We start from the raw sequence: 14,778 nt of genomic DNA, 5'->3' as shown, positions 1-14,778 counted from the left end.
GCTCATTGGCAGACGAATCTCAATACGCAAACAAGTGTCTTTACTTGTTGTCTACTTGCTAGTTAAAAGTAGAAGTACTTTTATTTCTTTATTTATTTACAGTAAACTTGATGTGAAGTCTTATTTCACCTTAGTTGGTGATACTTCAGTTGCGTTTCATATTTAATATAAATAACTTTTAAAGTTTTATACTAGTAGCTTGGGACAGTGATTAATCTCCACTGCAACGCATTGATAATGTAATTCAGGGTCATGCCAATATTTATTCATCATCATAATTAGACTCGGAGCATCAAGTGCCTGAAAAAGCTGCAACTGATTAATGCAGGGCAGTTTTTTATTTTATTTTTATTTTTCATCTACAGAAATATAGAACCAGACTGAATTTATGTTCTCCTTCGTCTCAGAAGGCCGAGTCGAAAGGCTAAAAGCGGTGACTCATTCTGTGGATGTCGAAGTTACTTTAGGAAAATCTGTCAGGAGTCGTTTCCTCACATTTCTGCCAACATTGGCTCCAAAAAATTACGTGTACGTGTCTGTAATTTACTTTGACAAACACATTCGGAGGAAACGTGATTTCCGTCTTGACCAGAGAAAACTTTGTACTTCTCCTGAGGGCGCAGGAAGCTGCAGGGTCGCTGTGATAACTGAGATCGATGTTTGGTTCCAGAAATGTCAGAAAAAGACTCGAAGGTCAATTCCTGCTTCCGATGAAAGTGGCTGAGTTAATTAGCTTTGGAAAGAGGAACGCACTCTGCGGTTCCTCTCAGTCAGTCCACGAAGATGTGATTTTGTGAAGGCAGAATAAACCTGAGACCAATTTCCTGCTTTGAGATGTTTTACTTCTTTCTTCTTTGACTGAGTGCAGCAAACGTATTAGCTCCTCGAATGATCAGTGCTCACTGAAAATAGAAAGGTTTGCTTGCTGAACAACTCTAACCGTCTGTGCATGAAGTCATACCTGCAGGAATCAGGTATGACGACATGTGTGAGGCTGCATGTGGGAACTATTTTCTATTTTCTTCCTGTAACATGGAGGGAAGCATTCATCTTTTCACGAATAAGAGGCTAAGTAAGTTAAATATTCCTTAATGTTTACATCCCGCACAAGCCTCTCGTCCGCAAGTGGATGCACATTTATTATTGTTGAGCCCTCGACCAGGTTGATTCACTCATAGATGATAGACGTGTGTGGATTATCTTCAGTATCCGGGTCACGATTTCTGGAAACAGACATTCAGCGGTTCGGCGGTTTGAGCACCACAAGCCGAGCGTCATCTACTTCTGTTTTATTTGAGAGAAGCTGATACTGAAACAATATGTATTTTCGCTCATGTTGGTCGGATCAGTAGTGAAGTCCGAAAATGATCAATAACTCGCTCAACGACCACAACGCGTGTGGTCACCCTCAGTCCTCTGTAGATATCGTTGGTCCCGGTTCAGAGTTGGACCTTTTGCGTGGCGGAAAAACAGCGGACTTGCGTTTGACTTTTAATCAAAGCAGCAGCTGTGGTTTGTGTTTGGCGGGGGGGGGGCAGAGCCCGGCCTCCCCCTGGGTAATCAATTTGCAAAGGCAGATGCTCAGCAGGGCACAAACTTCTGTGGCTGACGACAGCTGTTCTCAAACACGTATCAGGGAACATTCGTTTCTTCTTCTACGATCGTTTGTTTGTCTACTCACACACATGTCAGGTATTACTCAGACAATCTGGCAAAATAATGAAATGAAAAGCAAAATATCAAGGTGACATATTTACGACTGATTAGCCTCGGTGATGTCTAATTCCTGGTGGAAAGCATCTTTGTACCATTGCCCTGGTATAATTTGCAGTCATTAGTCTGCACCTTCTTCCCTCTCTCCTCTTCTTGCAGGTGGAGCCGGAGCGGTAGATATCAATTTCTCGGGCACCTCCAGCGTCGGACAGGTGGAGACAGATGGTGCGATGTTGGCGGCCATTCAGAAAAGTTTTCTGAATCTTGGACACTGATGAATAGCAAACAAAGTGTCTGCGAGTGAACAGAAGAAATCCGCCGGCTTCATCAAAGAGTCAAAGAGAGGAACAGGAAGTGGAGTCATTAGAGTAAACGAGCAGATTTAATGTGCCGAAACATTTATCAGCACACAGAGAGCCACCTGTCCGTACCTGTCGGTCCAGAGTGTCCAGTGCTTCCTGCAGGAGACGTTCACAGCAGCGGACTTTCACATTTACATCCAACTTACACACAGATTTGAAAAGAAATTATAAATCAAACATTCAAATGATGAATTAGAAAACATGAATTCAGGAAATGAATGTTAAAAATGCTCTTTTATTGATGTGTTTTTATTTCGTCTCACCGTTCATTCGTCTCTGTGACGTTTAAACTCTCAGTTTCCTGATTACTTTCAGAGACGACTCACTTTTTAACGACATGTAAATAATATCCCGCCTACTAATGAGTAGATATTATTCACAAGGCGGCCATTTTCTTCCAACGTCAGGCAAAGTAGGAACTCAAAATATGTCAATGCTGCTGTGCTCCAGGCTGCAAGTTGTGGGAGCCATGTTTCAAGGTCAAATAACATATCTGAGCTAACGTTAGCATTCGATGACTTCCTATCTAACATGACAGTTTGATTACATCAGTATGTTTCCTGCCAGGTTTAGAAAAATGTCTCTCAAAAATCTTGGTGTCGTAGTCGAGGGTTTTAATTTAGTTACTTCCTGTTTTATGTTGACAGAGCCTCTCCTCATGTGTCATGTTTTGTTTCCTGTGTTCACCTGTGTTTCATTAGTTAATTAGCTTGTGTGTGTTACGTGTCTGTGTTTGGATGTCTGCTGTTGTTGTGTTGGACCGCTCTCATGTGGATTATCTGCTCCTGTTTCCACCTCCAGTAAGTTCATTAAAGTCACCTTTTGTTAATTCCACTTCCTGTTTGTCTTGTGTCTGCACTTTGATCTGACGTTCTTGAACTGTGACAGCCACAATTACTTTGCTTCTTATTAACTTTTTAAAAAATGTATCTGCACTTACAGAATGTGCAGTTAAATGAAGGGTTGTCTCTCAACTCCAGATCTATTCTTGAGTCTATCCGGCACATGAAAGAGGAAGTCTGGATATCAGTTATCTGGATATCTGCTGGCTGCACCGAGAGCCTCGTAACATCGGCTGTTTCTGCCCTTGTTGTTCTTTGTTCTATCAGTAAAGACTGTGCTGTCGGGGAACAAATAATATTAAACAGTGCTGAAATGGGGCTGTCAAATAACCCTCTGCAAAAGTCCTGTTTCAGTCCGTCCGTTCACACCACAACACTTCAGCTTCAGTAATGGGTTTGGTTTAACACGGCGCCACAGTGATGATCTGATTGAGAGAGACACTGCGGTCCCTGTGTTCCTCGCAGCAGACAGATAAACGCAAACAGACAGTTCAATGAGCAAAACAATCAGAGTTCAAACAGCCAGATGAAGGAGACCGAAAAGACCAAACACCAGCTGGAGACAGAGACAAAGAGGAAGAGAGTCCTTTTATCAGGAAACGGGAGAAATGGCATTTAATCTCCATCTTGTGAGGCTGACGCTTTAATAGATCTCTCAGGAAACTGCAGCGTGTGTGTGTGTGTGAGTGTGTGTGTGTGTGTGTGTGTGTGTGTGAGGCGAGTGTGTGCTGACACTTTGCCCTCTGCTGTACCTTCAGTCCCACAGGTCTCTTATTCTACACAGTCCTGCTCGCCCCTCCTGACTCCTCTCCACTAACCCGGTTTTTATATATTAAATTTATATTTATATATATATATATATATTTTTGCAGAGTGTGTGGAAACACTCTGAAAGTCACCAGTGACAAGGTCAAAAGTTTCTTCGCATCGCATCACATCACGACACAGACCCTGAGAGCACAGAGTTATTTTAGACACTAAAACTTTTATAAAAAATAAGATTTAAATACTTCAACAGCCACAATCAAAAGTCATTTATAGAGGTATTTATAGTTTTACACAGTCATACCCAAAAACAATTAAAAGAATATTCAGGGGGAAATGAACAGAACAAGTTGTCTGATTTGAAATAACTTCCTTTCTTCTACTTTCTTCTACAGGAGACCTTTGTTGTCACGTGACTATAATAAAAATATGCTTACCGTACTTGAAATTCATTACAAACTGTGGTTCGTTGATCTTTTTTATTTACAAAATCATTCTTGGCAAACTTCCTTTTTACTAATCATGTATTTTATTCTTGAAATATGGAAATCACTGTCTTTGTTTGTTTTCAATTTATTCTTCCCAAAGTTCAAACTGAAAGAAGGACGGATCGCGTCTCAATAATATAAGTAGAACTGTGATGAAAAAGCTGTTGATGGAAAAATTTCGTCTAGCGAGCTGGTGGGGGGGAAAATGTGCTGTTAAAATGACATTGTGCACACTGAGTGAAAGCCGTGCAGGTTGGAGAGGTCACACTTATTATTTCCTTTGAACGTTAAACCCAGAAAAGTCCTGTTTCCTCTAAAGTTCAGCAGTGAAGTAACCTGGATGCTGGTCTCTTTTCTTGCTGCCCGTTTGTTTTTCATTGGAATTCATGGATATGTCAGTGCATGTTATTCTCTGAAGCTGCAGCTCGCTCCACTTTTATATCCAGCACAAAATGGGCTGCAAATTGAGAGGCTTTACAACAGGTAGAGCGTGGTGAAGGTCAAGGTGGCTCTGCTCCCAGGAATGTGGGGGTTTGTACAGGATAATTTCTTTGCAATAGGGAGGACTGAACACATAAATGGTTTCTACTTTCTCGCTGATTTCCTCCAGGGAAATTTCCACTTCAGAGACGAGTGGCTTTAAGCTCGCAACTCCTTATACCGCTCCCTCCCTCACAAACTATAGCTGTCTTCATCTTTGTGTTGCTGCCTGGGTGTTTCTCCCTTTTACTGTTTTTTTTATTTATGTATTATATTTTTCTGTGAACATGCTGCTTTTTTGTCGTGCACATTTTTATGTAAAGCACTTTATTTGTACTGAAATGTGCTAAACAGAATAATAAATGTGCCTCTCGCCTCGTAGTCCCTTCCATGTGTGAGAGGAGGAGATTAATGTTCGTCCTTGGAGGAGAGGATGGGCTTTTTTTTTTCTCAGAGTTTAGCTCGTGTGAGGGAGAGATCTGCAAGCAAGTGAAGTGACTTTCTTTTGATGTCGTTTAAATCACGTTTCATATACTTATATCACACAGTTATGTTGTTGAACTGGTGACTAATTAAAAAAATAGATTTGTGTCGAAGCTTGAGTGTATGATCATAATTAATGATACTGTAATTGAAGATTCTGGGGTTTTTGTGTTTTATGTACCATTTTTTGGAAATGTATGTAAAAGGAGAGAGGGGAGGGAACAATGAGCGGGCCGCCTGTGTAAGCGATCACTTGTTGGCTGTTGTAGTCTGCAGGGCGGGCATAGAAGCTCCTATCTGATCAAATGAGGTGCCAATCAATAGGTCAGAGGTTGACGGCCATCTTAGTATGACTCGTTTTACTGAAAAATGGCGTCATGGAGTGAGATGAAAGGAGTTTTTTGTTGCTATTCGTTCTTTGGACTGAATGTTTTACTGAAATGGATATACTGGACTTTTTGTTTGCTGATTGTTTGTTTGTACCTGCCTGATGTCGTTGTATCTTAAAATGGCGTACGCAAATCGAATCACAAGAATCTAAGCTTTCCAACAATATACGGCAGGAGCATTTATTTAAACTAGAGAGTTGTGAACATTGCCAAACTGCGGTTGTATTGTCATGCAAATGAGCTGGACGACCCGCGGATCCGAATGTTAGTGGGGTTCGTGCTGTATGCGACCCTTTTGTTATCGCGCTCCGTGGGAGAACAGCTGGCGTTTATTTCCATAACTGACTGGAGGATTTTGTTATTCAGCAGTTTTATCAGAATAAAAGGATATCGCCACCAAAGATATCCTGGTTTGGGCTTCCACATCAGAACACTACACGCCCGACAGCGCTCAAAGAACAAAACTGTCTCCTTTGTTTTTTCAGGTTTTGCCTAAAATGCAGGAATAGGACTTCGAGCTCAAGACCCAGGGGCCTTTGGGTGCTATGACTGTTTGTCCAAACAGCCCCAAAGATGAAACAATGTAAAACCAACTAAGGAAGCAATCTCAACAACAATTAAACATTTAAACTAAGGTTGAATTGATTGCAGAGCAGCTGTACAGAAGACAATCATAAAATGATGGATCAGTGTTCCTGAAGTGGAGTTATTGCTTATAGTTGTCTTCACTGGGATGTTTTTCTGTGTTTTAAGCCCTTAAATCAGTCTGTGCATGACTCAGATGATCAAAAACTTCATTTAAGTCCTCTTTTCTTGCCAGCTCCACCCAAAACCCTCAGGATGGCCCCTCGCTGATCGCTCATTTTCATGCGTGCTGCAGACAGAGTACACTTTGCAGAGTAGAAACTCCTGCATGCTGCATGTATCACAGCAGATTTATGTGGTCATTTCTCCTGCCTTGTTGCTGTGCCACATTTGGCCTTGTGAAGAAAATCAATGACAAAAATGATCAGGAGTCAACCATCTGTAATGTCTGTGATGGTGAAATCCATAGGAGAGTATGAGGATGAGTCGATTCCTTGTTGCCAGACTGCAGGCTCATTAACTACGGAGCAGAAAACAATTCATGGATCAAACCAACAACTGATGGATGGCGATGTCTGGAGAGAGAGGGAGCTGAGGATATGCTTTATTACGCTGGTACAGTAACTGCGTTTCCTGGCCTTGAAGACGATTTGGAGATGTTGATATACAACAGCTGATTTATATCCATTTTCTTACACTTAATTTATCCAGTGAAGGTTTGCCGAGCATGAACACTCGTTTTCAGTAAACACGCCGTCTCAAGCTGTGTAAACAGTTACACACAATCGCACCTGTCAGTTTGACAGTGGCTTGTACAGAGTCTGTAGGATCAGAGAGGAGGGAAGCTACCACATGGGCTGTTGAGCTGACTAAAAGGGTGCTTTGGCCATCTGCAGAGGCATCCGACACAGCTGCCAACTAGAAAGGCTGACCAGAGGGACGTTTGGAGTGACTTAAGGTTGGACACTTGGATTTACCAGAATGGCACTTTGGCTCAGGATCTTTGTACTTACGAGAAAGGGTCTTTAATTTAATGTTCATTAAGACTAACTCAGAGGGCACTTGGACCAGGCATTGGACACTTGGCATTACCAAAGGGGGCATCTTTATCGACTAGAGGTGTGTTTGAGCTGACTGCCAATCTGACACAACGTCAACGATGCCTGGACTGATTACAAGGTTAATTGACATGACGAGAAAGACAGTGGGGCTTATCAGAGCGACATGTAGACAAACTTTAGAGCACTCGAACTAACTTTGTCTGAACATGGGTCATTTGGATCGAGGAACTCAGGCTGACCAAAGGGGCATTTTGGCTTACTTGAAAAGCAGGGTACTTGTACCAACAAGAAGATCACTAGCAAAGACCAGAGGGGCACTTGGAAAGAAGAACATTACGGCAGACTGCAACAGCTTTGGTCCAGGTGGGCATTTGTAATGACTAGAAACTTCAAGGATGCCTTGATCGACTACACGGTTGTTTAAACTGACCAGAAGGACAGCGTGGCTGACGCAACGGGCATTTGGGCAAACAATAAATCAGGAAGGCACTTTGACTGACCACAGGTCAGTTGGAGTGCGTAGAGGGGTTCTGGAGTTGATCACAGAGACTGACAAGACAGCTTTGGCCAATCATAGGGGCTTTTGAAATTACTCTAGGGGCGCTTTGGTTGACTAGAATGTCATTAAAACCAACTCAAAGTTGGAGATTTGGATCAACAACGGGGCATTTGTATTGACTTGCTTGGGACAGCTGGCAATTTGACACAACTTCATGGATGCCTGGGTCAATTATAAGGGTATCTGAACCGACCGGAAGGACAGTGGGGTTGACACGAGGAGCATTTGGGCAAACTTTAAGGCACTTGGGTTGACCACGCCCTGCAGAGCCTTCCAGTCCTGGGCCATGCATGAAGCACACCAGGTTGTTATGTTTCCAGTCAGGATGGAAGTTAACGATATCGCGTCATCTCAAGAGTCGAGCTGCCTTCTAAGGTAAATGGTTGATTCATCAACCTGCAATGCTTGTGCAACACAACCTTTTCTGTCAAATCTGCCCTCATCGTCATTTTAAGGATAGAGGAAGTGTTTTATATCAGTTCATTGATTGATAGATTCAGTTCTGCAAAGCCGTTCATTTATAAAAGGAGGGGGTTAAATGGACAAACATGTTGACATTGGAGTTTCTTCGGGGAACATTAAGCTTTTATTGATTTTACCTTGATTACTGGCAGAGCTCCCAGCGCGCATACAAACACGGCCTCAACAATTTTCCTACAAATAAACTCTGCAAAAAAAAAAAAATGAATGAGCGAATGGGAAACAGAATTTTCTTTACTTAACCTTGGAGCTGGCTCTGTCTCATTAACCACAAAGGAAATAGCTCTCCAAAATGATCCGGCCTGTCCTCCTTTCATGTCTCTCTCACAGACATGGGAAATGAAATGGGGGAGGAAGGGAGGACCCGATTAAAGCACTCCCATTGCCCTTGCACCAGCCATGGCCAAAGACATGCAACGCTGGAGGATTAAGCACATGATGAGACGAGGCATATGACTGATATGGGATTTTGAAGGTCGATACCAGATGACATCAGAGCTGGATAACACTGATTAGCTGTTGTACAGATTTGAACAAAAAGCCAATATTGGCTTTATTGATCACCGAGCTTATACACAGGTCAAACTGTAGCAGCACATCGTGTCACTGATACTATATATCTGGTACCTGACTGTCCTTTAAGCCTGGCTGCGGCTGGTGGGTCCTGACACTGTGTTAACATGGAAACATTACCTGTGACTCTACGTGACAGTCTGATAACGCGCGCTGTGATGTGCAATCGCATAAATATTTTAACATCTGAGTTTGTGAAGGTCTCACAGTGGTTTGTTCTGAATCTTGAGCTGTCCTTAAATCCAACCTGGAAAAGATTGTTGGCAGTGCATGTTGCTGCAAACCACAGATGTTGACACTTTAAGTTTCTTTACGTTACAACTATATGTTTGCTTACCAGGTTCTGTTGCCACTAACAGGACTGGAAATGTCCCAGTGTCTTATGTTTTGGAAAATATCTAGTGCTTCCATGCTGATGAATGTTGAAACGCCTCTTTCTGTGTTTCGTCCCGGCAGTAGAAATACAACAGAGATGTGATTCTGACCACTTGTGTAAATTAAATAAACTCATCACATTGATCAGGTGCTGTATCACAATAAATCCTGTGAGTTACCTGTCGCTGTAATTATAAAAATTCAGAAACAAACTGTATCAGGGTTAATGAACGACTTTTGTGGGCACCAGGTTTGTTTGCTACAGTTAAACTTTATGTTCACACACAGAACTTATTGCAGTTATGTCAAATTTTGGGGCAGACTGTATTACGAACCTGTCACAGTGTAAGATTTACCAGAACAAAAAAGTCATTTTCACTGCCCACTGAATTATTATTCAGTCGGCCTTGATGATTTAGTCGAGGGGCATTATTCCATAATTGCTGGGCTTTTAGTTTTAGCCTGTAATGGATTCATCTATTATTCAAATGTAGCTATGAACAAACTACAAGCTTCTTAACTTCAGACACTCACGAACATCCATCCTGAACAGGGATTATGTTTCTTTTTTTAACTATTTGTTTGTTTGCAGAATTGTCTATTATGAATGAAATTGCTTTTCACCTGGTTGCTTAAATCCAATTACACGTCCTTTTAAATATGCTGAGTTCCCCGAGCCCTTTATTATCAGCCCAGTTAAAATACACACATACAATACACCTCTCCTGTTTTTAACTATTTTAATTTAGTATTTTGACTACAATATTTCAAGATAAGGCTTAGAGCTGGCTTACTTCCTGTTTTAGGAGAGCTGATCTTCCTCAGTGGAGCAGTTTGAGGGTGAACTTTACGACCGTCTTCAGTAGATATTGTGTCTTTTTTTCTGATCTGTTGATCTTCTTCTTATTCACTTTCACCCCCACACCACACTGCTCCACCTCCACCTCCACCTCCACCTCCACCACAACCACCCACCCGATTCTCAAAGTGACTCTGAGCATCTGGGAAAATTTATGGAGTGTGAGGCAATTTATTCAAAGTGTGGATGTCCCGAGAATTCAGTTAAGGAGCCTCTTTGTGGACGAACGGGAGGCTCGGGAGGACAGCGGGGTGATACCAACCGGTGTGTGTGTGTGTGTGTGTGTGTGTGTGTGTGTGTTTTAAGATGCCCGTTATCAGAATGCATTTATTTCCATAAAGAAAAGCAAGAAAGTTTCATGAATTCGATAAAGTTATTTGCCTCCGCCGTAAACACCAGCGCCCTTCTTGCTATCTCACACGCTCTGAGTGTGTGTGTGAGGCGTAATGACGGGGAAATAAACGAGGCTTTTGTAGGACACCACTGACACGAATGTGGTTTTATTTTGAAAGCAGGCTCGTGTGCTGCAGAGCAGATAAGTGGCATGACGTTAGTGACATGAATACGGAGGAGGGAGGAGGTCATAAAATCAATTGTGCCTCCAAATGGCCTCGAGTCGTGTGCCTTTCGGGTTAATTGATCAAACTGTGGCTTAATTAATGGCGTGCCACTTTAATGGAGAATAAATACTCATCAATGTCACAAGGTCGCTACTGTAAGTCAACTCCCCAACGACAAACAAGAAGGAGGATCGTTAGCGGACTTGGAATTTTAAACATTTAAAAGCATGCACTTTAAATCACATCCCACCTCCGCTCCCCGGTCAGCTGTCACATCAAGAAGTCTGAAGGAGTTACATTTGCATGATCGAGCTGATGGCAAAACGTACCATCACCTCTGTCACAGTGTGGAGATGTGCTCGTGAGCAGCAGGTCATTGGTTTGAATGCCCGGGCCAGATGGCAGAATGTGCTGGAGAAAGTGGATGATTTAAGGCTGATTGTTAACCGGCAGGAGACTGTAGAGGTAAGGCCATATGGTCCTGAGTGCTGTCGTATTTTCAAGGGTGTTCATGTCAAATGCCAGGGCAAAAAAGGTCAACAAAGAGAAGAAAAGGGTATTTTTATATATCGGGCCATTTGATATCAGGAATTATTTAATACTTTACACATTTGTCCCGTAATTTGGCAAAGTGCTGCACAAAAAACAAGATACTTGAACGAATAATACATAATAAACAAGGTCAGGTTTAAAAGCTACAGTTAACAAAAAGGGGATTTTACGTCATTTTTATGTTGTGATGGAGGCTGCAGACCTGATATGGAAATTCGAAAGTGCTTTAAAAAAAAAGTATAAAACCTTGAAAGCAATACAGAAATACTTAACGGATGCTAATCATCGCACAGTAAAACATCTCCAGATAAAGGTGAGACCGGCAGTCAGCAAGATGCAGCTCAGTATCATATTGAACATTTTACATCCAATGTGAGGGAGCGAGCCCAGAGTGAGGCGAAGAATGAGGGTGTGGAGGACGGTCAAGTCAGTTTGTGTCCTGTCATAGACCAACAGTTAAAGATATAATCTGTGAGAATTGTGCATTGTGTGTTTACCAGCATCGAAGCGAGTTTGACTGCAGGATCATTGAGTGACGTGAGAACCAGATTACAGTACATGCTGTACATTAGCTGTAAGATAGTTTATATTCAGGTCAATAACTAAACTCTCTCTTCTTTTCCCCTCTCATCTCTACAGCATTCATGACGTAAAGTACATTTCCCCTCCAGCTCCAGTCAGCAGTCAACATAACGTCACCTCTGCGGATCACTGCTGCAGTCAGGTTGATAAACAGGAGTGAAGATTTACCCATCGGTAAAAGCAGAATCTGATGTGACTGCAGGTGTTTATTCCTCCAGAAGGTCTGGATCTGCAGCAGACTCTCTCCTCCAGAATTTATGTTGTTTGTTTTGTTTTGATAAAGAAGCCCACAGCTGCAAAAACTGCATATTTTGTGATTAATGTGAGTTTTTTTTTAATGCAACTACAATGTTTCACTTACAGACTAAACAGTGTTCGCATCTAAAAACCTTTTGCAGGTGGATCAAAAACAAACTGAGACAGAAGTCAAACAGTGGATGAGCACAGTGTGCTGATAGCTGCCAATAAAAAGCTCCGACACTGTGGCTCTGTTACATTAAATTTAATGGAGCTATCAGTACAGTGTGTTTGGTCTGACCTCTGTCTGTGGTTCCCTACTGTAAACTTGCTTATTCGGTACTTTATTTGCCATAACCATGATGTTCCTCTAACCTTATTTTTCATTCAACAACTGTGACATTGTCATGAAATATAATCTGCAGGACACACATGTTTAAACCTTTAAACTGCTGTGATACTGCGTTAATCAGGGGTACCTGTTGTGTTGTTTTTGTTTTGTATTTATTTTTCTATTTTTGCACTGCTTGTATTTATGAATCTGTCAGCTGACGCAGTTTGATTTATTTGCCTGTATGTTTTTGATTATTTTCACACAAAGTCACATCCTCTGTATTAACAGTTCTGACCGGCTGTCAATCAAAACTCTCAACAACTAACTCCAAATTCATTACGTCATCTAAGCCTGAGCAACCAGCACTCTTTCTGTTTGTATCATCATTCCCCTGCTGTCCTGGCACCGTACAGCCTCACATGTGGCCCTCCACCTTTTCCTGAGAGTGCAGTTCAGAGGAAGGCCCCTGTGGGACCCTGACTTATCTGCAGGCCTTGGATAATGGATGATGGAAATCAGGCTCCATCATGGCCAACAATCTGCTCCACAGAGGGCTGCTGGCCGTGCACTCTGGCCGGCCCAGAGCACTTTGCTCAGCGCCAGCACATGCTGATGGTTGCTTGCTAACCCTGGGTGCAGATGCCAAGGCATCTGCCCACAAATACAATGTAAATCTGTGGCCCTGAGGGCCAGGAGGACTGGCTGGAGGCCAGCAGACTGGACCCACCAGGGGCCGGTCCCCAGCCTGTGTCCTCGGCTTACGGATCTATGAATTAAAACTGCTTTATTTCATTCACTTTGTCGGGACATGAGCACATTTGTAAATGATGAAAGCTGATTGATATAATCCAAGAGGCATCATTTGAATTATTTCATAAAGACATTTTCCTCTTCCATTAATTATTATTTTCAGACTCTGTGACAAAAGACAAGTTGGAGCTGATCTGTCAGAAATTCTCTTCGAATCACCAGGTAGTTTTGACAAACACATATGTAGATTGTAATATTGATCTTTTCCTTTAGTTCTGCATTTAGAGTCGGCAGTATCGAAGTGTCAACGCTGTTTGCTTTAATCCATATTCGTCTGCTTTAGTGCATTATTTTATATTTCCACCAGGCTGATCTACTGCAGCCTCTCACCTCATGTAAACACCTCGATCCTCCGGGCTTTACAGTTAAAATTAAACGGTTCCATTTCATTCATCAAAACTGCATCGACACGAACACCCTGATACCACACACACATTTAACTCTTTATTTCCTGTCCACAAACTTTGACCCGTCTATCATTCAGCCCTCAGGTTTGTAAGCAGGGCTGACTTTACAACACATTTTTGTTTATTTCTTGAGAAAGTTAGTTGGGTGGCCATCACCAGTGAGAGAACAGCTTTGCACTCTATTTATTTAAAAGCACTTCTTGCTAAACTACCTGAGTATATTACATGTCTTTTTAAATAAAGATCAAGTAAGAGCTGCAGCAGACTCCAGAAAATCACCATAACCCTGTTTTTGTTGTGGTTAGTTTATAAAAGAAACAGCCAGAGCTTATACAGTAGTATACTGTAGTCTTCCAGGTAAACACGCTGACCTCTTTGGCTGTTGCAGCTGCAGTGTCTCTGGGTTAGTTAGCGGACCAGCTGCATGGCAGCCCACACTGTGGCCACCCGGCCTGTCTGCAATACAGACAATACAGCACATGGAAACAACACTTTAATCCACCTGCCTCAGACGGATGATCTTTAAAGAACATCGAGGCGCAACAACATCCACATAATCAACTAACCTGAAAAAGTTGACTTCTGAAAAAAATTCAAATCAAAGCTATTTTCTGAGTGAGGTTTTATTTTTATTTGTCTTGTTATGACCGCCAAACCTCAACATCTAACCAAGTATGTTCGTCTAATTTCTCGTTACACTTATAGATGACAGAATCACCTACAGTAGAGAGCAGCATTTCAGTGAGATATAGGGACTTGTTTTAGACAATTTCCATTTCTTACAGATTTTTTTACCGCTTACAAGCAAGAATCAACTTGTATCCATTGTTTTTTTCATTTTCATGTAGGATGACACGTTAGCGCTGTCTCTGTTTAAGTCTGCTTGACTGATACACCTGCAGTGCAACACCACCTGTGTCTCTTTGGATGTCAGTTGCATCATTTCGCTTTGAGAACTCAACATAATAAAGCTGCTGATTATCAGAAGGCTTCTAAAGGTGACACATTCACATCTCTGTGCTGCTGCCTCTGTATCTACGGTTTAGTTGGATTAAAGTAAGAAAATCTTTTTCATGTGCCGTTTCTGTTATTTTGTCCACCCCCCCTGCGGCTCTGCGTTTCCCCGTGCAGAGCTGTCATTCCTGCAGTGGAAGGGGAGTTCAAGGATTCATCAAACAAACAGCAGGCCGCGGTCTCTGCAGAAAGCTGCTCAGCTGGCCGGCCCGGGTCCACACATCATGACTGAGCTAATGAGAAGGGCCTCGACAGGTCAGTGTGTGTG

Source organism: Pagrus pagrus (assembly GCF_965226575.1).
Source record: "Pagrus pagrus genome assembly, chromosome: 13".
Classification (NCBI taxonomy): domain Eukaryota; kingdom Metazoa; phylum Chordata; class Actinopteri; order Spariformes; family Sparidae; genus Pagrus; species Pagrus pagrus.
Note: the sequence above shows the minus strand (reverse complement) of the source record.